This window comes from Aotus nancymaae, unplaced genomic scaffold, assembly GCF_030222135.1.
Source record: "Aotus nancymaae isolate 86718 unplaced genomic scaffold, 86718_ANA_hifiasm-v0.15.2.pri h1tg000014l, whole genome shotgun sequence".
NCBI lineage: Eukaryota > Metazoa > Chordata > Mammalia > Primates > Aotidae > Aotus > Aotus nancymaae.
The window spans coordinates 53308318-53335490 of NW_026988425.1; the positions used below are offsets into that span (position 1 = coordinate 53308318).

Genomic DNA, 27173 nt, shown 5'->3' on the forward strand with positions numbered 1-27173 from the left:
AATTCTTTTGATTGCTGGCCTGTAAAATATTTAGTACTATACTGTACCACAATAGTGTAAATATGTAAATAGAACCTCCATCTCCAGCCTGCTTATATAAAATGAATACCCCTGGTAAATAATTTAATCTTAAAAGTAGCTACTTTTACAGAAAAATATATGCTGTAAGATAACTTTTACTCTTCTTTCATACATTAAGATAGTCTAAAAAAAGAATAGATGTCAGTTTTTTAAACTTAGGGGAAAAAAGAAACCGAAACATGATTATACACTTTGCTGACCTTTGAAATTTAATTTGACCAAATTTTGAAAATAGTCTTTGAGAATTACAGAGTGAGCACATGCCTGTACTTCATGAAACCCAAGTCAGAGTTTTTTTTTTAATAAGCATTCAGTGTAGGTATCATCTTTGCTTTTCTAAATGTTTTTAAGCCTTTTAGAAATCTTAAAATATGACTGTTTCAGCATTCTTTTTCTTTTTTTGTAAAATTCAGACTTAAATTTGACAAGAGGAAAAAAAATATTCAAACCACATCTATGCTTTTTCTGCTCTTAGCTTCTTCCTACGGAGCTGTACTTTAAACTTGCAATGTAATTATGAGTTTCCTTACCACATACGCCACTAATCCCATGAAAGTAGGTGGCCTTTCAGAATACATGAAAATAATCTCTCAGGGCACCTTGGGTGCTTTCTCACTTGCCATGTCCACAAAGAGTTCCATCTGTGACCCTGATGGTCAGATAACCTGTGCTGGGGGAGACAAAAGAACTCCTCCGAAAAGCCTTTTCCTCCTGAGCTTCTCCTGCCCTCACAAGCAGGCCTTTTCTGAGCCTCTTCATGGCCATTGTTCAATGGAATTTACACAGTGACCCTGGGAAGTAGGTGGTGGGTCTGGGAGTGTGGATTTTTACCCTTATTTGCTGAAGAAAAATCTGAAACTCAGGAAGGAGGGCAATGATGTGCCTAAACTCTCTTGGATTTAAATGTCTGGATTATGACTCAATCCCCAATCTTCTGTTCTTTGGACTAAATATTTAAATGAAGACTTGAACAAATGGATTACTTTTAATTTCATAAAACTTGAAACTAAGAGAAATACTTATTTTAATGCCCCCTATGAGCACTCACTAGAGATATTCTCTAGCTAAGCACAATGTTCAAAACCTTTGTGTGGAACATGCCATTTTGCTGAAATGAATGGATGTGTTTACATGAATCTAAATAGTAGAATGAAAAAGCTAGAAAAAGGATTGTAGCAAGAGTCCTTCACTTTGGTAATCTTGTTAATCATCCTAACAATATTGTAATGCTTTACAGTGTATGGTAAATGTTTGTTAATACTTAGAGGAAGACGCAGAAAACAACTATCTGGTTAAATTTCCTTAAACATATGAGACCAACTTTGTAAAACAAAGGGATTCCCACTTAATATTCTGAAGAATATTTGAGAAAAATAGGAATGTATTTCTTTTGTATTATTTATTGATTTTTGAATTTTAGATCCAGGGGTCCACGTGCAGTTTTGTTACGTGGCTATATTGCATGAAGCTGAGGTTTGGGCTTCTAATGATCCTGTCACCCAAGTAGTGAACACAGGACCCGATAGGTATTTTTTGACCCTTGCCACCCTCTCTCCCTCCCTGCTTTTGTGATCACTGTTCATGGGCAGGAATGTATTTAACACCAAGGTAAGAACTGATGCTGGGCTATGCTACTGGGTTGAGAATTGGGAGCCTTGAGTTTGAGTTCTGACCCTGCTACTACCTTGTTGTGATTTTGGCAATCTTCTTGACTTCTCTGGGACTTAGTTATTTCATCAAAAACTAAAGAAATTATCCTTTTCAATTACTGGTCTACACATCACTTTGGAGAGGCTTTTAAAAATACAGATTCATAGGTCTCCTTTTGGATACTCTGTGTCAGTAAAGCTGAAGCTGGATCCCAGAATCTCTACTTTCAAAGGCTGTCATAGCTATTTGATGTGTTGTCAGGTTGGGAACACCAGACTTGCTTACCTCCCTTCTAGCTTCAACATTCCTGATTGCAACATTCCTGACTGCTCATATTCCTCTACGCTGTGCTTACTTGGGAGGGAGGGTGAGAAGAGCCAAAGCTGTCGTCACCAGGTTATATCAAATCAGCTTCCTCGGTGGTGTCCCTGCCCACATGCCCAACTCCTCAACACTACTTTCTACACTGCTGTTGGAATTTTGTATGTGGTTAAATGGGAAGGAGAAAGAAGGGAAGAAAGGAGAGAGGGAGAGAAGGAAGGAGGGAAAGAAGGAAGGAAGGAAAGGAAGAAAGGAAAAAGGAAGGAAGAAAAGAAGGAAGGAAAAGGAGACAGCTTGAGGCGGTTGGAAAATGTGATTATTTTACTTCCTTGAATAACTACTCTTGCCTATAAAAGTGGATTCTTAATCATGGCACTTAGGTTACTTCAAAATCGGGTCCTAATTCCCTTCAAATCTTGTTTCTGGCCCCTCCAAAGATATTTCTGGTCATACTGTTCTCACTCCTGGAGTCTATTTTACAGGTAATGAAGTTTCAGATCCTACCAATTTCTGCCTCATGAAATCATTCTTACTTTTCAAAGCTCAATATGTAGTAAGAAATGTGTAATATGATCTCCAGTTCTTCCTTCCACAATTCCAAGCATCTTATTCACACTCTCAATAAAGCATTATCTCAGGGTATTGCAACTGACTTTAGACACATTTCTCCCCTTATCAGCTACCCCTCCCCAGCTATTTGAGGTTGTGGGTCTCCATATCATTTACTTTACTCATCATAATAACATTAACATTCATGTTTGCTTGACCATTTGCCAATTTCTATACATGGATTATTTTATTTGCACTTCACAACATTTCTGTGAAATAAATATTTTTTGTCAACCCATTTTCTTGATAATGAAACTGCAAACTGGTTTGCTGGTTAATGATGATGAGAGGTTTATTGGTTTGCTGGTTAATGATGAGAGGCTTACTGGTTTGCTCGTTAATGATGGAGATGAGATATGAACCTAGATGCTGTGAATTCAAATTTTCTGATTTTCCTACATTGATTTACAAGACATTGACAGATAGCAGGTACTCAGTAAATGTATATTAAGTGACTAAATGAATGAATAACTGGTGAGAAAAGGCATCATGGTCTAAAATAATGGTCTCTGGTCTACGTCTGCATCTTAAATCTGTTACTTGCTATCTGAACAATGTTGGACAATTTACCTAATCTGTCTGAACTTCCCTTTCCTTCTTTATCACATGGAAAAATCATATTGCCCTCATATAGGGGTGTGTGTGTGTGTGTGTGTGTGTGAACTCAATGATATGAAATGTGTAATGTGTTCTAACCAGTGTGTGCACAAAGTACTCATGATATGTTTGCTTCATAACTTTATGTGAAAGGCAGTCATTTTGTTATTCATCACATGTGAAGTCTATGCATATGCCTACCTGTGGAGGGTATATTTATTCCTGAAATTTTAATCTCTGCCATCTTCAGTGAGAAACAGTAAAAGAGACACTATATGATAATAGTTAAGAACACAGGGTCTAGGCAATCTGAGTTGGAAACCTGATTCTCTGCCTTTTTAGCCCTGTGAGTTTGGCCAAGTTACTCTCTTCATGCCTTTGTCTCTTCTTCGATAACATGGAGAACATGCCATTCAGAATCACGCCTGGTGTGTGATAAGCGCCATGTATTTGTGGCTATTTACTTACGTTATGAAGGCACAAAACTAATAATAGGCATGGTTAGCAAATAATGATATATTTGTCCTTTGTGTTTCTCAATCAAAATTGATAACTCTTGTAAAATAGGAACAACAGTAAACTGAGACCTTATCATTTGTATTTGGATGAGTAGGTAACAGTCATTAGACGAGCATTTGAAGAATACATAATTCTTCAAATACATATTCCACACTCACATATAAAAACAACAAAGTAGGAGTGTGCATTTTGTACTTAAACATAATGAAACATCAGCTCTTATGTATTTATGAATAGAGTAGAAAAAAAGGTCATTTGGCTTTTGTTGAGCAGCTTGGACTTTGATCTTTGATGCTCTCATTTGAAATAACAAAAAGTGCCTCTTCCTTTCCCCGGCCCTGCTATTGAAGAGAAGAACTGGAAGGAGAAAGAGTGCCACCTTTTAGAAATGATTTCTCTGAATCATAGCTATCCCTTCGGAACAGCACATCAAAGGTTCTATTTCACCCGAGAAATCTCAAACACATTTCAAAAGTTAAACTGTAATAACAAAACCTATACTACCTGTAATGCCAAAACATATCAAGCCAGATGTAACAATCTCTCTCGTATCCCAGTCTCATACATACATGGTGTGAGTTAAGGACAAAGGTACTTTTGACTTTAAGACAATATGAAATATGAGGTCAATGTCCTCGGGAATAATGAGAAACCTGAGATATTTATTGCATAGAGATGACGTTAAGATGACCTCAGAAAGATTGTCTTTGGAATGGTGGAGATTAAGTGGTAAGGCTAGGTATTCCTGTTACCAAAATAAATACTGCTTAAGTAACAGTAAACATGGGAGAGGGATGCAAGAAGAAGGGTTTCCCTACCCCTTTTCTGGAGCTAAAGTAAAACAGGCAAATGATTTTGAGGGCTCAGCATTTAAATCTGCCGCATAGGGTTTAAGTGTTGGTGCTATACTGCTGTCTGTTGATAGAACTATGCCTTCTCCTTGAAGCTTCAAACTTTAGTCGATGTCTCAGGTAGAAAGTCTGTTCTTCAACATCTTTCATAGCTTTGACAACACTGATCACTTTGCTGAAATGCCTCCTGACCGAAGACCTTGCTACCTGTGAAACTCTGCTCTCTGCCACTGAATTCCTGGACAGAATTAGAGTTGATATGCATGAACTCCCAAAGTCAAGCCTGCCCAGACAATCTTTAGGTTGGTGGTTCACTGTCCAGGGGGTCCAGCTGCCACTGTTCTATGGGTCTTTTTCCAAGGGTAACACAATAATCACGATAGATAACAACAGAGAATGTGCTATTTTCAGCATCTCATGTCCATTGTCTCATTTGACTTTTATTACTATTCCACATTAAGCAATGGTGCTAAGAGAAGTGACTTGCCTGAAATTTGCATTTTTATCCATTATAATTTGTTGCCTCTCAATGATCCAATGGCCCCTTAGTAAAATACTGATGCTTTAACTCTAGGTTCCCAAATGCCATTTGGCTTTCCAACGCATCAAATCAGAGCAAAAACAACATGCACCTTGAAATCAGATCTGAATTTGAACAGGTTCTGTTACTTGTCAGCTAGGGGACCTTAAACAAAGCTTCTTACCCTCTCTGAGCCTGAAACATTCCACACTTGTTCAAAAAGGATTATAAAGCACTCACATATTAAAATGAGTTAACGAATATGAAAGCACCTAGAACAGAGTTTTGAAAGTAGTACATGCTCAGCAAATGTGAAATTCCTTTTTCTTCTTTCCCCTTTAATATATGAGAATTTCTTATACATTGCTTTGGTATTTTAATAAGATGGTCTTAATTTTACTCATTGCATGCATCTTGAGGCCAGTGAGGCACTAATGCAATAATCTCTGTCAACCCTTTCAGTTATTGAAACTAACAGCCATGACACAACCTTCTCAGTTCAGGCAGCCCACCTATATTTCTAATGGTGGTATTAGTATACTTACAGTCTCTATCAGAACAAAATTCTGTTATTATATTTACTCCAGGACCATTATTTTATGTGACTGTGGCTTTGTCAGAGTAGAGAGAGGATGTGACTTTAATCCTGGTTTTTTTGAAAAGAGCAATTTACCTATTATAAACTAGTTGAAAACCCTTATTGAATAGCACATTGCAACTGATGTTTGGGGTAACATGCCAGTTTTAGCAATAGATGATAATTTTAAATAGAATGCTTCAAATTTATGATTTCTTTGCACCCTTGTTCACTCACTTATTTTCCTTCAGCCTTCATAGTTCTTTGGATATTTGATGAGTGGTATAGGTGACGAATGGCACATGTCTGTAAAGCACTAAGCTCAGCTCAAGACCTGCAGATCTTCTAGTTAACTAACCAAGTGATTCAGTTGATCACATGAGTATAGTATCCCAATAGGTTTAGACCCTGCTCTGGACTCAGGAGAACATTTTATCTGTTTAGGCCATTCTAATAAAAGTTCATAAATATAGCCACCCTGTTGCAAATGGTTTCAAATTTTGGAGATAAGAGACTCCTTTGAGAATCAGATGACTTATAAATCTTTGGAAATGTAAGTCTTCAGAAAAATTCATACACACACACACAGAGACACACACACACACACACACACCCTTTTTGGATGTAATTCCATAAAGTTCAGTATAGCCTAGTGGTTAAGCTAAGGGTGTTGGAGTTAGACAGCCTCACCTAAAATCATGACTCTACTGCTGTATAGTTTTGTGACCTTCTTCATATCATTTAATCTCTTTAAATTTCATTTTCAAAATGGGAATAAAAACAGTACCTATGTGATGAGTCGTTATGAAGTTTAGAGGAGATAAGGCATGTGAAGTTTTCAGCACACTGCGTGACTCTTACTAAATGCTGTACATTTTTGTTATTTTAAGGGAGTTAAACAGATCTCCAAAGCTTATTTGTGGACAGCAGATTAAGAATTTCTGCTATGAAAAGAGGACAAAGTTCAAACCAATTAAGGACAATCTGCCTACCATAAAAACAAGATCCTATTGAAGTTAAATAACTATCAATAAAGAGGCATTCAACAACTAGGTCTGCTACCCTGCCTGGCCCAGAGTAAGAAGGACAATGGGTCCAGCCATGTCCCTGTTCTTTCTGAGGAGTGGCAACTATGCCTCCTGCTGCACCCGCCTGTACCAGCCACGGCTGAGAACTTGGCATCATGGATGCTCTCTACACTTGACTGAAAAAGAAAACAGCTTCTTGGCTGCCTGCGCCTTATAAGGTGATCGTCCTGTTCCTGACATATTTTTTACAAGGTTCTAGGTGTAAGAAAAGGCTGTTTTAGGTTTTAATGAGAGAATATTTGCTAAGCACCCAGCTTAAGGACACACACAAAACAATAAATGCTGCCTCTTTCCAAAGGTCAGGAGAAAGGGTAACTTAGCTTGACAAAGTCACAGCTCTGGGAGAAATTCCACTGATACTCAGGGGACTGTCTAAGTTATGTAGTTTAACTAAATTTGACTTGAAATAAGTAGGCCTTTAAAGGACTTTCCTCTGGGGATTGTATAGATATTTGCTGATATTGTATTTGCTCTTAACGCACTTGACTTGTGCTTTAAGGTACCCTATTTTAATCAAAGTAGATTCTTTAGCCAAATCAGTACATTTTGAAATGACTAAAATATCTAGCAGCCAGCAAGTTCAGATACATTAATCTTTAGGAGGAAGTAGCCACAAATTGAATAGTGCCTAAAGATTCTGTATTGTTTTGCTTTGTTTCAGAAGGATTATCACAGGGAACAGCTGAATTAAGTGACTTTAATATTAATATATTCATTTCTGTATTTCCAATACCTAGCATGGTTCTCACACCAAGTCTAGGAATGTGATAACTATTTATTGAATGAATTTTCTATACATGTATGTCAATATCCATTTTTAAGAACTCCATGGTCAGGCATGGTGGGCTACACCTGTAGTCCCAGCTACTCAAGAAGCTGACATGGGAGGATCATTTGAGCACGGGAGTTTGAGTCTATAGTGTGCTATGATCAGACCTATGAATAGTCACTGCGCTCCAGTCTCTGCAACATAATGAGATCTCATCTCAAAAAAACAAAACAAAATAAAACAAAACAAAACACCCTCCAATTTTTTTTTTTTTTTTTTGAGATGGAGTCTTGCTCTGTTGCCCAGGCTGGAGTGCGGTGGCACAATCTCGGCTCATTGCAACCTCTCTCTTACAGGTTCAAGCGATTCTCCTGCCTCAGCCTCCCAAGCAGCTGGGACTACAGGTGCGCACCACCATGCCCAGCTAATTTTTTCTATTTTATTAGAGACTAGGTTTCACCGTGTTGTCCAGGCTGGTCTTGAACTCCTGAGCTCCGGCAATCCACCCACTTCCACCTCCCAAAGTGCTAGGATTACAAGTGTGAGCCACTATGCCCAGCCTTCCTCCATGTTTTTTAACAGGTTTTACTGTTAAACTACGTCAGGGGAAATTTACTGTGCAATTACGTGCTATGGCTGATACAAGGTGCAGATTATAGCTCTATGGTGGCCTGGAGAACCTCACACTCCCTAATGGGTTCTCTAAGCAGGAGAATCACTATTTTACTTTTGATAAAGTTTCATTGATCCTTTTTCAACTAGTCTTACCAAATTCTCTGAGTAACACCTGCTACATTTGATCTCAACTCAATTTCAACTCCACTGGTGTGCATGGGTGGGAACAAGAGAAAAATAAGGACAATATTTAAGTAAAAGAAATTTAGCAATGTCAGAAAAGACAGCAGGACAAATTGCAATTCAGTAATCCACCAACAATGCTAATCATTTAAAATTGTATATTTACATTTTCCAATGCAAAAATAATGATGTCAATATGAATACTAGTGACAACAGTAATAATAATGGGTTAGCATTTATTATTTACTATATGCTGTAGACTGGGTTAAATTCATTTGCATGACTTATTTCATTTAATCCTCACAAGAAACCCAGGTGGAAGAGACTGGCATTTTCTTCCCTCCTTTATAGATGAGGAAACGGAGGCGGTAAGCAGTTAAATAAATTACAGACAGATGTAGAGCCAGTGTCAAAGTATCAAAGTCAGAATTCTCCATCATTATACTGGCTTTTCTCACAATATGGCCTTGGACCATCTGCCTTAGAATTAACTGCCTTAGAATTAACCATCTGCCTTAGTTAAAAATGAATAGCTCTTGGTGTTATCTAAAGGAAATGAATCAGGGTCTTAGGGATGAAGCTCAGGACTCTACATTTAAGAGAGAGCAGGCACAGTATTTCCTACATACATCATAGTTGGAGAACCACTGTCTGAGCAATATGAATTTCACAGCCTGATACTGCTACATGAACAAGATTGAGTAATACGATTCTTGTTTTTACTATAGAGTCATATAAGAGCAAAAATATATCACAACATTAAAGAGAACAGTAACATATTCCCCCATCGAAAATCACCCCAACTATCAAAATCATTTCAACAGAAGACTCAACTGTTTTTCTTCTTAATTGATCATAGAAATGTAACTGCTTTTGGCCAGCTTTAGAAGATAGATTTTTGTGTTTGTCTCTTATATGGAACTGGGGCCTCAATTTCCCATTCATAAGTGTCTAACTAGACAAAATTTTACAAAACTCCAGATTTAAATATTAATAAATATATAAATGTTTGCTCTTTCTAAAAATGAGAATTCTCTATAAAATTTCTCTAAAGAACTTTTTTTTTTTTTTAAGACGAGGTTTCACTCTTGTTGCTCAGGCTGGAGTGCAATGGTGAGATCTCGGCTCACTGCAACTTCCGCCTCCTAGGTTCAAGCAATTCTCCTGCCTCAGCCTCCCAAGTAGCTGGTATTACAGGTATGTGCCACCATGCCCAGCTAATTTTTTTATTTTTAGTAGAAATGGGGTTTCGCCATGTTGGCCAGGCTGCTCTTGAACTCCTGACCTCAGGTGATCTGCCTGCCTCGGGCTCCCAAAGTGCTGGGATTATAGGCGTGAGCCACCAGAATGGTTTTTTTTTTTTTTTAATGTAGGGTATAATTTGTTTTAAAAACTATCTGGAAGTATATTTAGTATGTCTTGACAAGTTTAGAAACCATTTAAACTCTTTGACCCAGTAACAGCATTTTCAAAAATTTTGCCAAAGTAATTAACCAGAGATATAGATTAATATTTCTTCTACAAAGATGCTTAGTGAAGCACTATTTATAATAGAGAAAAAAGAGGAAAATTTAAAATGCCCAACAATGAGAGAATGGCTAAATATTAAATAAATCATTTGTTATAAGTAAAATGGATTCCTATGCTACTATTAGAATATCAGATTTTTCTAGAATCTTAACAGATATGGGAAAATCCTTCTTAAAACTGTCAAGTGAACAATGCAGAATAAAAAAGTATACATATATACAGGCCGGGCGTGGTGGCTCATGCCTATAATCTCAGCACTTTGGGAGGCTGAGGTGGGCGGATCAATTGAGGCCAGGAGTTTGAGACCAGCCTGGGCAACATGGCGAAACCCTGTCTCTACTAAAAATACAAAAATTAGTCAGATGTGGTGGTGTACAATTGTAATCCCAGCTACTCAGGAGGTTGAGGCACAAGAATCGCTTGAACCCAGGAGACATAGGTTGCAATGAGCCAAGATCGCGCCACTGCACTCCAGCCTGGGTGACAGAGCAAGACTCTGTCTTAAAAAAATAATAAAAAACAAATATTTTAAAAAGTTAAAAAAATATATATATATATATAGCCCTGATATTCATCTGGTACACAACAATAGGATATATATAACCATAAAAATGTATATATATATATGTGTATGTGTGTGTGTGTCTGTGTAAGTATGTGGGGTATGCGTGTATATATGCTTTAAAGGGTTATGCAGGAAATAAACCAACACGTTTTAATGATGGCTATCCCTGGATGCTGCAATGACAGGTTATGTATTTATATTTTATAAAATATAAATAAATATTGGAATAATTATTGGAAATTTTCTGAAGTTTCAAATTTGTCCACAATGAACATGTATTTTGTAGTTAGAAAATATGTTATTATGAAATAACTCAATAGGAAACTACTTTTAGAAATGCATTTATGATGCAAGGCGAAGCATATCTGCAATATGACAAAGAGGCCTCTGAAGCAGGCCTCACCAATGTTCCCAACGATGGTAAATTTGGCGATGATTGTGTTGTTAGGGGAGCTCCAAGCTCAAATGCTGCAATTATAAGCTAGGGTACACAAGGACATGTTGGAAGTGACAGGCAATGTCAGCTTCCACCAAAATAATGGTCAAGCGAAGTTGTGCTTTTGCCCAAAAAGGAAAGTAGCATGGCTGTAACTGGATATTGTAAATAAGCGGTCAAACGATCCCTAAATAAGCAATAGCATATAAGCCTCCTTGCGGCATCTTTTTCCTTCTGGGAGTCGTGTTAGGCTCACAGACATAAAGGCAGCCAAGAAACTGTTATCTGTTTACTTCTAATTTATTTTTATAACTGTCCATGCCAGCAACAACAACCACCATGACAAAAATGTTTCTAGGAAAAAATAAACTTGGCAATAAACCCTCTGAGTTTTTGAAAACTCTCATCAATCAAAAACTTCCACTTATCATGTAGTTGTCAAACCTAGCCTATTAAAACTTTCTGTATAATTGAATGTACATAGGTCTGTCTGTACTGGAACCTTGATACTTGGCCGCCAATCCAGGCTCTGCCAGGAGCTTTGTACCTTTGGGTGGAGTTCTTAGCCTCTCCACATCTTGTTTTTCTCATCTATAAATGTAGACCATATTATTCCATGCAGGACTCTGGGAGGTTGAGTGAGAAAATGCCACTAAAATACAGAACACAATCCCAGGCACATTGTAAAATGGAAAAGTCAGCTTGATTCCTTTCCCCTCTTACTGTATAAGTAGGATGATTTCAGGTCTCTCAAAAGTGTTTCAAGGAATAAAGGAAGAAGTCAAACACGTGTGTGTGTTTCTGTGGATGTTGGTTTGTGATGAAATATATAAATATACATATATATATAAACATGTTATATAACATATTTGTAAGGATGGAATAACTAGTATCTGCTTAAACAACAACAACTACACTTCTGAAAATCCTTTATTTTTCCTGATGGGTTTTGTTCAGGTGAAGATATTCACTGGTAAAAGACAAGACAATCCATTTCTTTTCTACAGTATCAGCTTTGTTTGAAGGACACAGTGACGTCTATTCAGAAAGGTACCAATCGTTTTTCTTTTAAAATATTGAGGCAAACATCACTGAGGTTTCTTCAAAGCCAATGGCAACAAACATATTTCAGCATCTGTTTTGCTTCAATGTAGGTCTGTGTGTGGGTAGGTTATAAAATAAAATGAGCTTGCCATTACGGATATTACTCAAAAACAAAAAAACCTATGATCATGGTGTTGATAATTCTGTATTCATTATCCTAATAAAAACACATAAATGTCTAGAAAGAAACAGACAATTATCTATTAGGCCTTCCATCTCTTATTTAATAATAGCAGTGTCATTGCTGTAGTTAAAACCAGCTCTGATCTAATAAATCTAATGTAAAAACATATCACTACATGGGGACTATGTTAACCTTATGCAATACTTTCAACTATGGTGACTAATAAGTCTATAATTTTTATATGGTTGCTCTTACTGAGGAAAGAGTAACCATTTAAGGAAATCTTCTACATCACTGTTTGTTGAAAGGAAAGCTGGATCTACGTGCATGCCAACATACTACTAAAAAGTAAATATGCAATCAAATTATTCAACAATTTGAAATCATGGCCATTTTTATAGTTCCTGATGCTAATCTTTATCCAGATGAAGTGAAACTATTTTACTAGTCAGAACTCTAAAACTAAATATTTATAAACCTCAAATACACAAATACATTATCACAGTGTGTGTATATGCACATGCATGTACACATTTTTATAGAATGAGAAGGAATTAGGTTTTGTAAAAGTTTCAGTTACAAGTTACATGCCTGTGTTACACATTCTGTCTGTAAACTATCTACACCCACACACAAATTCATTCATCCACCATTATAATATGGTTTTCAAAATCATGTCACATAGTTGATCTCATTTGATCATAACACGAACCACAGTGTAATTGAAATAAATGCCTGTGCTATGAAACCAAGTCAGTTAGTTAGTGACTGTAAAGGTAGTTGATTTATGGGAATATCTATTCCATGGCCTTGCTAACGGAACTAGTTAATGACACATTAATGACATATGTTACGTAATGCTTGTTAAATTAGGGAATGCTCTTACATTAAAAAGCACATAGTAATATGCTGATTTTTAGGAGGTGAGCTAGTAGTTTCAATGATTGTGGGCACCATTTAATGCACAGAAATTATGCATTTATTGAGTACAATTTAGAGAAAAAAGAGGCCCTGCCCATTTTAACTCAAGACTAAGGGCAACATTAATTTTCCAGAGCCTCCACAATGGGCACTTTAGGAAAGGTGAGGATGGTTTGACTAGATAGAATACAACAACTTTCTACACTGATAAAATTTGCTATACAATTGCTTATTGGTGGACTTAAAAAAAATGGAAATAGAATGTAGGCTCCAGATGTTATTGATCAAGGGTACCCTTGATTATGTAATAGACACTTGCATGATGACGAATGAAAATGGCTGAACAGGTAGCCTGGGCCATAGTTTCTGTAACTCGTTCTCCTTTCCAGTGTTACCAATCACTTGAACCTCACCTGCTGCAGAAACAAACTCAGCAGCCCAGCCCCATACCACCCTGCCACAGTTACCTTGAACATATGCCTTGTCTCTGATTATTATTGGCTTCTGCCTTGATTCCCCATGCTTATCTTCCTTCCCTGAGACCCCAGTCCACCTGATCTTTCAACATAGACTTAAGTTACTCTCTTTCTGTCCCACCCATGAACTGAAAGTTGGTGTACAGATCTTCCTGAAGTCACATGATCTCAACTGGTGATTACCAATTTTATTGGATATCATGTCTATTAGTAAAAAAAAAAAGTGCAAGCACTTCCATTATGTATATTTATTTTTAATGTTATGTTCTTACACCATTATATGAAAATATTATCTATTTTACAAAATACATGAAAAAGAAAATTTGTAAGTGGGTAAGAAAAAAAATATTTTATTTCCATACCTCAAAAAGTTGTCCTATTCACACCTAGGCCTATGTCTTGGAATTACCTGTTCTGAGCAGTTTGTTAAGAGACTGTTATGTTTTGCCCCCAAACACTAGTCAGGGCACGCTATTGCCAGTATGGAATTTTTCCTAGTGCCTGGTGGGTGGTTCCTGCTGTTGCATCTGTCTATTACTTTACCCACCTACCTCGCAGTCCCATCAGCCTCTGCTTCACCCCAGTGAAAGCACTCATTCTGGATTCCAATCTTTACCATTTTGTCTTATACAAAAGTAATTAATCAACTCCTTGGGACAAGAAAAGTTAGAAGTTTCTTCAGGGGTTAGCAAATGGCTACAAGCAATAAAAACATTTAGAAGGCAAATCGAAACTTAGTTACATAATTGTTATAGTTGAAATATAGTATGTTTCTCTCGGTGGGCTGCACCAGAGTTCTTTTTTTTCTACTTGTTTCTATTGTGACATTATTTGTAAAATGTAATTTATACCTGTGGTGTCTACACATGGTAGATGATATATAAAATTTTATATGTCACACAAAGCAATAAGCAAAGTAGGGCACATGTAACAAATGGTCCTGAGACATTTATTGGGAAGAAATAAACTTGTATCCCTACCTTATATTAAAATAAATTCCCAACAGATTAAGAACTAGGTAAAAAAAAAATCACAAATGCCAAAAATATAGCTGAATATTTATCTACTGTTAAGACAAAAAGCCCTCAAATTGTTAAAGCAAAGAAAGAAGTTACAAAAGAAAAAATATCATTAAATTTGACCGTATAAAACATCATGAACAAAAGCAAAAAGGGAATGCAAAATTGGAAAATATAATTACAATAAATGTGAGCTGGAGAAGGCTCAGCTATCTAATACCTAAAGAACTTTTGTAAAAAGTAAGAAAACTATACAATCTCAGCAGAAAATAAGTGAAGAGACAAATAGAAAATTAACAGAAGACAAATGGCTAATGAACACATAAAAACCACGTTTATTCACACTAGTAGTCCAAAAATGTTAAGTAAAACGACACTGGAATGCCATTTTAAGCTAACATGTGGATAAAGTATTCTTTTTTTATTTAATGATAAAAATTCCTATGAGAGTACAGTAAGATGAGAACTCTCAAGTAATGTGGCTTGCAGTGTAACCTGGTATAACCTTTACAGTAGTATTTTTTTTGTAAAATATATTTAGAGTCTTAAAATAGTCATATTACTTGACATAGTTATTTTACTAAGGAAATAATCAGAGATAAGCCAAGGTTTCAGTTTGAAGATGTTCCCTGCTGATAATTTTAATAATTGGGAAAAGCTAGAAACAACCTAAGTGTCCAATAATTGGCAAATGTATAAGTTATGAAGTCTTTTTAAGGTAAAATATTTTGTATACATATAAATCCTGTTTGAAATAATATTAAGTGATAGGGAAAAATGCTCATGATAAAGTGCTAAATTTAAAAAACAGGGAATTAAAACTGTGCAATCCATGTAATTGTTGTTAGTACTATACTTGCTCGGAAAAAGAATAGAAGAAAATAACTAAGAATTAGCAGTGATTATTTGGGAGCGTGCTGAGATTATGAGTAATTTATATTTTTATTTTTTCTATACGTGTGTGTGTGTGTGTGTGTGTGTGTGTGTGGTGTGTTTGAGTCTTGCTCGGTCACCCAGGCTGGAGTGCAGTGGTGCAATCATGGCTCACTGCACCCTGAATTCTTAGACTCACACAATCCTCCCACCTCAGTCTCTTGAGAGGTAGTAGTACAGGGATATACCACCATGTCTGGCTTATTATTATTATTGAGACAGGACCTTGCTTTGTTGCCAGGCTGGTCTCTAACTCTAGGCTTCAAGAAATTCTCTCACTCTGGCCTCCCAAAGTGCTGGGATTTCAGGCATTCCACCATGTCTGGTCTCTTTCTAAGTTTTTAAAGAAACCTAGACTGCACACAAATTGCCTTTATAATAAAAACTATTTTAATAAAAGAAGGCTGAGCATGGTGGTTCATGCCTTTAATCCCAGCACTTTGGGAGGCTGAAGCAGGCAGAGTGTTTGAGTCTACCTTGGGCAACACAGGGAGGCCCTGTCTCTACAAAAAATTTTTAAAAACTAGCCAGGTGGCAGGTATCCTTCTGGGACAAAGATAGCAGAAGAAGAAACTGGCAGCAACCCTTACTGTTCTGCCACCACTGCAGGTGATCCCCAGGCAAGCAGGGCCTGGAGTGGACCTCAGCAGTCCTACAGTAGAAGGGCTAGACAGTTAGAAGGAAAACTAAGAAACAGAAAGAAATAACTTCATCATCAATAAACTGGAAGTCCACTCAGAGACCCAATCTGAAAGTCAGCAACTACAAAGACAACAGGTGGATAAATCCACAAAGATGGGAAGAAACCAGTGCAAAAAGGATGAAAACACCCAAAACCAGAACGCCTCTCCTCCTCCAAGGGATCACAACTCCTCACCAACAAGGGAACAAGGCTGGATGGAGAATGAGTGTGATGAATTGACAGAATCAGCCTTCAGAAAGTGGGTAATAAGAAACCTCCGTGAGCTAAAAGAACATGTTCTAACCCAATGCAAAGAAACTAAGAACCTTGAAAAAAGATTTGACGAAATGTTAATGAGAATAGACAACTTAGAGAAGAATATAAGTGAATTGATGGAACTGAAAAACACAACATGAGAACTTTGCGAAGCATACACAAGTTTCAACAGCTGAACTGACCACGCAGAAGAAAGGATATCAGAGGTCGAAGATCAACTCAATGAAATAAAACTAGAAGGCAAGATTAGAGAAAAAAGGGTAAAAAGGAATGAACAAAGTCAACAAGAAATATGGGACTATGTGAAAAGACCTAATCTACATTTGATAGGTGTACCTGAATGTAACGGAGAGAATGAATCCAAGATGGAAAATACTCTTCAGGATATTATCCAGGAAGACTTCCCCAAACTAGCGAGGCAGGCCAATATTCAAGTCCAGGAAATACAGAGAACACCACAAAGATATTCTTCAAGAAGAGCAACCCCAAGGCACATAATCATCAGATTCACCAGGGTTGAAATGAAGGAGAAAATGCTAAGGGCAACCAGAGAGAAACGTTGGGTTACCCACAAAGGGAAGCCCATCAGACTCACAGCAGATCTCTCAGCAGAAACCCTACAAGCCAGAAGAGAGTGGGGGCCAACATTCAACATCCTTAAAGAAAAGAACTTTCAACCCAGAATTTCATATCCAGCCAAACTAAGCTTCATAAGTGAAGGAAAAATAAAATCCTTTATGAACAAGCAAGTACTCAGAGATTTCATCACCACTAGGCCTGCTCTACAAGAGCTCCTGAAAGAAGCACTAAACACAGAAAGGAACAACCAGTACCAGCCACTCCAAAAACATACAAAATGGTAAAGAGCATCAACGCAATGAAGAAACTGCATCAACTAATGGGCAAAACAGCCAGCTAGCATCAAAATGGCAGTATCAAATTCACACATAACAATATCAACCCTAAATGTAAATGGGCTAAATGCTCCAATCAAAAGACACATACTGGCAAATTGGATAAAAAGTCAAAACCCATCGGTGTGCTGCATCCAGGAAAATCATCTCACATGCAAAGATACACAAAGGCTCAAAATAAAGGGATGGAGGAAGATTTACCAAGCAAATGGAGAGCAAACAAAAGCAGGAGTTGCAATTCTCGTCTCTGATAAAATAGACTTTAAATCAACAAAGATCAAAAGAGACAAAGAAGGACATTACATAATGGTAAAAGGATCAGTGCAACAAGAAGAGCTAATGATCCTAAATATATACGCACCCAATACAGGAGCACCCAGATACATAAGGCAAGTTCTTAATGACTTACAAAGAGACTTAGACTCCCACACAATAATAGTGGGAGACTTTAACACACCATTGTCAATATTAGACAGATCAACGAGATAGAAAATTAACAAGGATATCCAGGACTTGAACTCAGACCTGGACCAAGCAAACCTAATAGACATTTACAGAACTCCCCACCCCAAATACACAGAATATACATTCTTCTCAGCACCACATCACACCTACTCTAAAATTGACCACATAATTGGAAGTAAATCACTCCTCAGCAAATGCAAAGGAACGGAAATCATAACAAACAGTCTCTCAGACCACAGTGCAATCAAGTTAGAACTCAGAATTCAGAAACCAACCCAGAACTGCACAGCTTCATGGAAACTGAACAACTTTCTCTTGAATGTTGACTGGATAAACAACGAAATGAAGGCAGAAATAAAGATGTTCTTCGAAACCAACGAGAATGAAGACACAACATACCAGAGTCTCTGGGACACATTTAAAGCAGTGTCTTGAGGAAAATATATAGCAATAAATGCCCACATGAGAAGCAAGGAAAGATCTAAAATTGACACCCTATCATGAAAATTGAAAGAGCTAGAAGAGCATGATCAAAAAAACTCAAAAGCTAGCAGGAGACAAGAAATAACGAAGATCAGAGCAGAACTGAAGGAGATAGAGACACAAAAAACCCTACAAAAAAAATCAATAAATCCAGGAGCCAGTTTTTTGAAAAGATCAACAAAATAGACCACTAGCCAGATTAATAAAGAAGACAAGAGAGAATAATCCAATAGATGCAATAAAAGATGATAAAGGGGATATCACCTCAGATTCCACAGAAATTCAAACCATCATCAGAGATTATTACAAACAACTCTATGCACATAAACTAGTAAACCTGGAAGAAATGGATAAATTCCTGGACACTTGCATCCTCCCAAGCCTAAACCAGGAAGAAGTCGAAACCCTGAATAGACCAATAACAAGGTCTGAAGTTGAGGCAGCAATTAAGAGCTTACCACCCAAAAAAAGCCCAGGTCCAGATGGGTTCACAGCCCAATTCTACCAGGCATGCAAAGAGGAGTTGGTACCATTCCTTCTGAAACTGTTCCAAGTAATCCAAAAAGAGGGAATCCTTCCCAAATCATTTTATGAGACCAACATCATCCTGATACCAAAACCCAGCAGAGACTCAGCAAGAAAGGAAAACTTCAGGCCAATGTCCATGATGAACATAGATGCAAAAATCTTCAATAAAATACTGGCAAGCCGATTACAACAACACATCAAAAAGCTTATCCACCATGATCAAGTAGGATTCATCCCGGGGATGCAAGGCTGGTTCAACATACGCAAGTCTATAAACATAATTCACCACATAAACAGAACCAAAGACAAAAACCACATGATTATCTCAATTGATGCAGAGAAGGCCTTTAACAAAATTCAACAGCCCTTTATGCTAAAAACCCTCAATAAACTAGGTATTGACGGAACGTATCTCGAAATAATAAAAGCTATTTACGACAAACCAACAGCCAATATCATACTGAATGGGCAAAAACTGGAAGCATTCCCTTTGAAATCTGGCACTAGACAAGGATGCCCTCTCTCACCACTCCTATTCAATATAGTACTGGAAGTTCTAGCCAGAGCAATCAGGCAAGAGAAAGAAATAAAGGGTATTCAAACAGCAAAGGAGGAAGTCAAATTGTCTCTATTTGCAGACGACATGATTGTATATCTAGAAGACCCCATCATCTCAGCTCAAAATCTCCTGAAACTGATAAGCAACTTCAGCAAAGTCTCAGGATATAAAATCAATGTGCAAAAATCACAAGCATTCCTATACATCAATAACAGACTGAAAGAGGGCCAAATCAAGAATGAACTGCCATTCACAATTGCTACAAAGAGAATAAAATACCTAGGAATATAACTAACAAGGAACATAAAGGACCTCTTCAAGAACTACAAACCACTGCTCAACGAAATAAGAGAGGACACAAACAGATGGAGAAACATTCCATGTTCATGGTTAGGAAGAATCAAAATTGTGAAAATGGCCATACTGCCCAAAGTAATTTGCAGAATGAATGCTATCCCTATCAAGCTACCAATGACCTTCTTCACAGAACTGGAAAAAACCACCTTAAACTTCATAAGGAACCAAAAGAGAGCCTGCATAGCCAAGTCCATTCTAAGCAAAAAGAACGAAGCGGGAAGCATCACACTACCAGACTTCAAACTATACTACAAGGCTACAGTAATCAAAACAGCATGGTACTGGTACCAAAACAGAGATATAGACCAATGGAACAGAACAGAGGCCTCAGAGGCTACACAACATATCTACAACCATCCGATCTTTGACAAACTTGACAAAAACAAGCAATGGGGAAAGCATTCCCTGTTTAATAAATGGTGTTGGGAAAACTGGCTAGCCATGTGCAGAAAGCAGAAACTGGACCCCTTCCTGACACCTTACACCAAAATTAACTCCAGATGGATTAAAGACTTAAACATAAGACCTAACACCATAAAAACCCTAGAAGAGAATCCAGGCAAAACCATTCAGGACATAGGCATAGGCAAGGACTTTATGACCAAAACACCAAAAACATTGGCAACAAAAGCCAAAATACACAAATGGGACCTAATCAAACTCCACAGCTTCTGCACGGCAAAAGAAACAGTCATTAGAGTGAATCAGCAACCAACAAAATGGGAAAAAATTTTTGCAGTCTACCCATCTGACAAAGGGCTGATATCCAGCATTTACAAAGAACTAAAACAGAAAAAAAACAAACAAGCCCATTCAAAAGTGGGTGAAGGATATGAACAGACACTTTACAAAAGAAGACATACATGAGGCTAACAAACATATGAAAAAATGCTATCATCACTGGTCATTAGAGGAATGCAAATCAAAACTACATTGAGATACCACCTCATGCCAGTTAGAATGGCAATCGTTCAAAAATCTTGAGACAACAGATGCTGGAGAGGATGTGAAGAAATAGAAACACTTTTACACTGTTGGTGGGAGTGTAAATTAGTTCAACCACTGTGGAAGACACTGTGGCGATTCCTCAAGGACCTAGAAATAGAAATTCCATTTGACCCAGCAATCCCATTACTGGGTATATAGCCAAAGGATTATAAATTGTTTTACTATAAGGACACATGCACACGAATGTTCATTGCAGCACAGTTTACAATAGCAAAGACCTGGAACCAACCCAAATGCCCATCGATGATAGACTGGACAGGGAAAATGTGGCTCATATGCACCATGGAATATTATGCAGCCATCAAAAATGATGAGTTTGTGTCCTTTGTAGGGACATGGATGAACCTGGAAACCGTCATTCTCAGCAAACTGACACAAGAACAGAAAATCAAACACTGCATGTTCTCACTCATAGGTGGGTGTTGAACAATGAGAACACATGGACACAGGGAGGGGAGCACTACACACTGGGGTCTGTTGGGGGGAAATAGGGGAGGGACAGCGGGGGGTGGGGAGTTGTGGAGAGATAGCATGGGGAGAAATGCTAGATATAGGTGAAGGGGAGGATGGCAGCAAATCACACTGCCACATGTGTACCTATGCAACAATCTTGTATTTTCTTCACATGTACCCCAAAACCTAAAATGCCATTAAAAAATAAAAAACTAGCCAGGTGGGACACACCTGTTGTTCCAGCTACTCATGAGGTTGAGGTGGGAGGATTGCTTAAGCATGGGAGGTCTAAGCTGCAATGAGCTGTGATTGAGCTACTGCACTCCAGCTTGGGTGACAGAGCAAGATCCTGTCTCAAAAAAAAAAAAAAAAAAAAAAAAAAATACATAGGGTTATCATGCCTTGAATATAAATATTTTGTAGATCATATGACAAGAATTTTAAATTAATGTTTTCCTATTTGGATAAAATATAAAGATGTCCAACAATAGAATGTAGTTAGAAGCTATGAAATACAGAACTAGAAAAAAAACTATTTTAAAGTTCACATGGAACCAAAAAAGAGCCTGAATAGCTAACGCAATCCTAAGCGAAAAGAACAAAGCTGGAGGCATCACCTTACCCAACTTCAAACTATAATACAAGGATACAGTAACCAAAACAGCATGGTACTGGTAAAAGAACAGGCAGTAGATGAATGGAACAGAGTCCAGAAATAAAACTGCACACCTAGGACCACTGGATCTTCAACAAAGCTGAACAAAAACAACCAATGGAGAAAATACTCTCTATTCAATAAACAGTGCTGGGATAACTGCCTAGCCAGACAGAAGATTGAAGCTGACCTCTTTCTTTCACCATATGCAAAAATCAATTCAAGATAGAATATAAATATAAAACCCAAAACTTAAATATAAAACCCACTACTATAGAAACCCTGGAACACGACCTAGCAAATACCATCCCGAACACAGGAAGAGGCAAAGGCTCATGACAAAGACAACAAAAAAGATCACAATAAAAGCAAAAACTGACAAATGGGATCTAAATAAACTTAAAAGCTTCTGCACAGCATAGAAACTATCAACAGAGTTAAACAGAATGGGAGAAAATGTTTGTTTGCAAACTATGTATCTGGCAACAGTCAAATGTCCAGCATCTATAAGGAACTTAAACAAATTTACAAGAGAAAAACAAACAACCCCATTAAAAAGTGGGCAAAAGACATAAACAGACACTTTTCAAAAGAAGACATACATGTGGCCAACAAGCATATGAAAAAAACTTCAGTATCACTGATTATTAGAGAAATGCAAATCAAAACAAGATACCATCTCATATCAGTCATAATGGCTGTTATTAAAAAGTCAAAGAATAACAGATGCTGGCAAGGTTTTAGAGAAAAGAGAACACTTACACACTGTTGGTGGGAGTGTAAATTAGTTCAACCATTGTGAAAAGCAGTGTGGTAATTCTTCAAAGAGCTAAAAGCAGAATTAACATTTGACCATGCAATTGTATTACTGGACATAGACCCAGAGGAATATAAATCATTCTATCATAAAGACACAGGCACACACATGTTCATTGCAGCACTATTCACAATAACAAAGACATGGAATCCACCTAGATGCCCATCAATGACAGATTGGATAAAGAGAATGAGGTATATTAACACCAAGGAATACTATGCAGCCATAAAAAAGAATGAGATCATGTCTTTTTCGGAAACATGGATAGAGCTGGAGGCTATTATCCTGAGCAAATTAACACAGAAACATAAAATCAAATACTGCATGTTCTCACTTGTAAATGGGAGTGAAATGATGAGAATTCATGGAAACAAAGAAGGAAACAACAGACACTGGGGTCTACTTGAGCAGGGAGGGTGGGAAGAAGGGAGGAGGAGAAAAGATAACTATTGGGCACTGGGCTTAATACCTGGGTGATGAAATAATACGTACAACAAATCCCCATAACCTGAGTCTACCCGTATAACAAATCTTCACATGTATCCCTGAACCAAAAATAAAGATTAAAAGAAGAACCTGTGAAACATTCATATATTTCATATTTGACTGTGGATAAACTGCTACTCTGCTATACTTTATTTTTAAAGTTGTATGAAGGCAGTTCCCCATAAAGCAAGCTGTCCAAGAGACAGTCCAGCAGAGTGCTCAATGGCCATAGGGTTTGGTGTCCAGCAGCCTAGTTTGGAGTTCTGGCTCTGCAACAGTGTGCAGGTGATTCTATCTCTGTAAGCCTCAGCCCAACTAACCAGTTGTCATTGTTTACCCTTCCATGGATGCCTTGTAAATCTCATTTTCTAATAATTGAATAATGACTGACTATGAAATCATATCTAGTCATATCTAGGTTTTTTTTTTTTTTTAATGGGGTCTTGCTGTCACCCAGGCTGGAGTGCAGTGGCACAGTCATAGCTCACTGCAGCCTTGACCTTTCAGGCTCAAGTGATCCTCCCAACTCAGCCTCTTGAGTAGCTGGGACTACAGTTGTGTGCTACGATGCCTGGCTAATTTAAAGAAAATATTTTTTTTGTAGAGACAGGATCTTCCCATGTTGCCCAGACTGGTCTTACACTCCTAGACTCAAGTGATCCTGCCATCTCAGCCTCCCAAAGTGTTAGGATTATAGATTTGAGCTACTGCACCCATTCAGCCATCATCTAGATTCTAAACACCAAAGTGTATGGAACAGATAGAATAAGATCCATAAATAAACAAACACCCAAGTGATACTCTCACCATTGCTTTCTTTACCAGGTACCCATGCTCCCCAGCATGACACTGTGCACACACAGTCATTCTCTAGTTACATTACACATAAAAATATCAAAGAATCTTGCCCCTCTCCTTTTTTGGATGAGGGAGTAAACTAGGCAACTGTGAGGTTTTTACAACACAGAATTCTTTGTTAACTCTGTTGACATTTGGCAAAATGACTTTATGCTGGCTTTACAGCATCAAAATCTCTATTTATTTCTTTTAAAATGCTGGGATTAGTTACTGTCATTTCTTTTAAAATAAACAATAGTGCTGCCAAAGAAAAAATGTATTACTGTTTGAAAAGAAAACATTTTATGATATCTTCATATATAAACAAAAAAACATAATAAGACTTCTCTCTAGTTACAATCATCTTCATAAACAAATACTTCAGGAATAGATTGCTAACTGGTAAGCTAACTGGATGCGGTACTTGTTCTGGGAGCATCTTTGTTACTTCCATTACCCAAACCCCCTCCATCTGCAAACACAGTCACTCCACACAGCATACTCCTCATTATCACAGTGGGGTATAGACAATGATTGAAGAAAAGGGATGCATTTTTTCATTCATGATTTTACTCCTTTTAAAGGGGCTTTTTAGCTCTAAGTAAAGTCAGTTTATGAATTTCTGATAAACCCCAATTTTTTACATTATTATTAAAATTTCATTTTCATAGAATCTCTTTTCCATATCTTTTTAATGTATTTTTAGCAAAGTCATGTTATTTTTCAAAATTGGGTTTGGTTAGGATTCTGATCATTAAAAAGGATACTAAATTATTCTTCCTCCAGTTGGAAATCAAGCTTTCCACGGCACCCCAGAAGGAATCATCACTTAGTGAGGAGTGATGTTACAGGAGGGTTGGATTAATAAATGCTTGATGCATAGATAAGTGAATACAAGAATGAACAAGTCAATACGGCAAATGAATTTTGATTCTTTCCTATCATTTAATAAGGCAAGCGAATGTAACCAAAGGCAGAATCAAATCTACTAGAGTGTTTCATGTGTAACCACTACAGGTTAGTTTTATCTTAAAGAGTAGAAAAACCCAAACTAAGACAGCTGATTTTCAAGCAAAGATGAGAGCAAACACAAAGCCCTTTCAGAGCTACATGATGGCTACTGTGCAGAAAGTAATGACTCCCTCTTCCAGTCATCAATACATGATACTTGAGAAAGAATGTACAAGAAGCTATGAAGGACTTCGGACAGACTGCCCAGCTTTATTTGCTATTACCATTCATGATTAGTCCACATACTGCCCTCCTACTTCTCAATCCCAAGGTTCACCCAGATGTTCACCCTAATTTTCCCTCCTATTTTGCTTTTGATGTGGATTAATTTGAATAAAACATTTGAGAAACACTCATTTAGAGTAAGAGCTAAATGTCTGTTTTTTAAATGATATCTTGGCTTAAAGACAGAAAAGCAATCATCATTTTTTTTTGCCCTAGTAACTAAAAACGGTGTCAAGCAGAGCAGATGTCAAGAACAGTGCTTGTACAGCACTAAGCACCTCACAGTTCAGGATGACTCAAAGCACAGGTCAAGACACCCCTGGCCTGACCAACACAGATGAAAGGAGTTCCAAGAAAACACATTTCTTCTTTTTTACATTAATGAATCATATTTTCAACTGAAAAATTAATTAGCACACATAGTAAAATTCCCCCAAATTTAAAATGGTGAGTACTCAGTCCCCTTCTACCTCAGATTTCAAACTTGTAGCGACCTCTTCCTCAAAGCTAGCAACTTTTACCATCACCTTGAGTGCACATGCAGAAAGATGCTTTTGAGTGAAACACATTTATGTATGCACAGTCTTTGCATATTTTTCCATAACTGGGAACACTGTGCCTTAACTTCTCCACTTAAAAATACACCTTGACTAAATCACTAATGATGGAGCCATTCCACAGAATCACTTTCTGCTGTAAGAAAGATGAAAATGCAGACACTTTGGAAAATAACCAAAAGGTTAAACTTAGAACTACCATTTGTCCCAGCAACTCCACTACTAGGAATGTACTCAGAAGAAAGAAAAATCGAACATACAAACACTTTTGCATAAATGTTCACTGCAGCATAATTTGAAATAGTCAAAAAGTGAAACAATGCAAATATCTATCAATGGATGAATAAATAAAATGTGGTATAGTCATACAATGGAATATTATTTGGTCCTAAAAAATGAAATCTGATATGTGCTACAACATGAATGAGCCTTGAAAACATTATACTAAGTGAAAGAAGCAAGTCACAAAAGACCACATATTATATGATTCCATTTATAAGAAACATTCAGAATAGGCAAATTATAGAGGAAAAAAAAGGTAGAGTCGTTGTTGCCTAGGGCTGTGGGGTGCAGGAGGGGCAGGGGATATAGAGCAGGTAATGGGGGAACTGGAGGGTGATAACTATAGGGAAAGGGGTTTCTTATAGTGGTAGGAAAATGTTCTAAATTGAATTTGGTGATGGTTGCAAAACTGTGTGAATATACTAAAAAATCACAAATTATACACCCTCTATTGATGAAGAGTATGATATGTGAGTTATATCTCCATAAAGTTCTTCTAAAACAACACAAGAAGCCTCTCTATGTATTGACACACTGTCAAGTACAAAATACAAGCCGCAGAACAATGAATGTGCAGATTATACTTCTTTTGTGTAAAAAGGGAGGAAGAGAATAGAATTTATATTTTCATTGCACTTACATAAACTCTAAAGGTATATACAAAGAAACTAATGAAAGTGGATACATGGGAGTGTACATGCCATCTTTTCAAAGTATAACAATAATAACAATAGTAAGCATCATCTGGAGAGAGTGCCACAGACATACCAGCACATGAAGGATCTTCCTCATAGATGCACAGTATCGTTTTATAGTTGTGCATCAGTTGTTCAATCAGTCATGTACTGATTGACAATTAGGCTTTCTCCAGTGTTCTGTTACAAAAATTGCAGCAGAACATTTTGGACATATATTTTTGCACCTTTACACAAGTACATAGAGTAAATGTTAAAAAGTGAAGTTGCTAGATAATAGATAAGAAATCCTTAAAGTAATGCAACTAAAGAATATCCCTTAAATTTGTTGACTAGTAGCTGTAAACCCCAGTAGGATTTTATTGCAATTACTGAGCAAAATACACTTTTTTTCT

At 37.2% G+C, this 27173-nt stretch overlaps 1 protein-coding gene across 11 annotated transcripts in view; it reads right to left on the minus strand.

The window, feature by feature from the left end:
- Positions 1 to 27173, minus strand: part of PDE4D (phosphodiesterase 4D) — a 1389427-nt gene that overhangs the window by 272372 nt on the left and 1089882 nt on the right. The gene's annotated exons all lie outside the window — the stretch shown is intronic.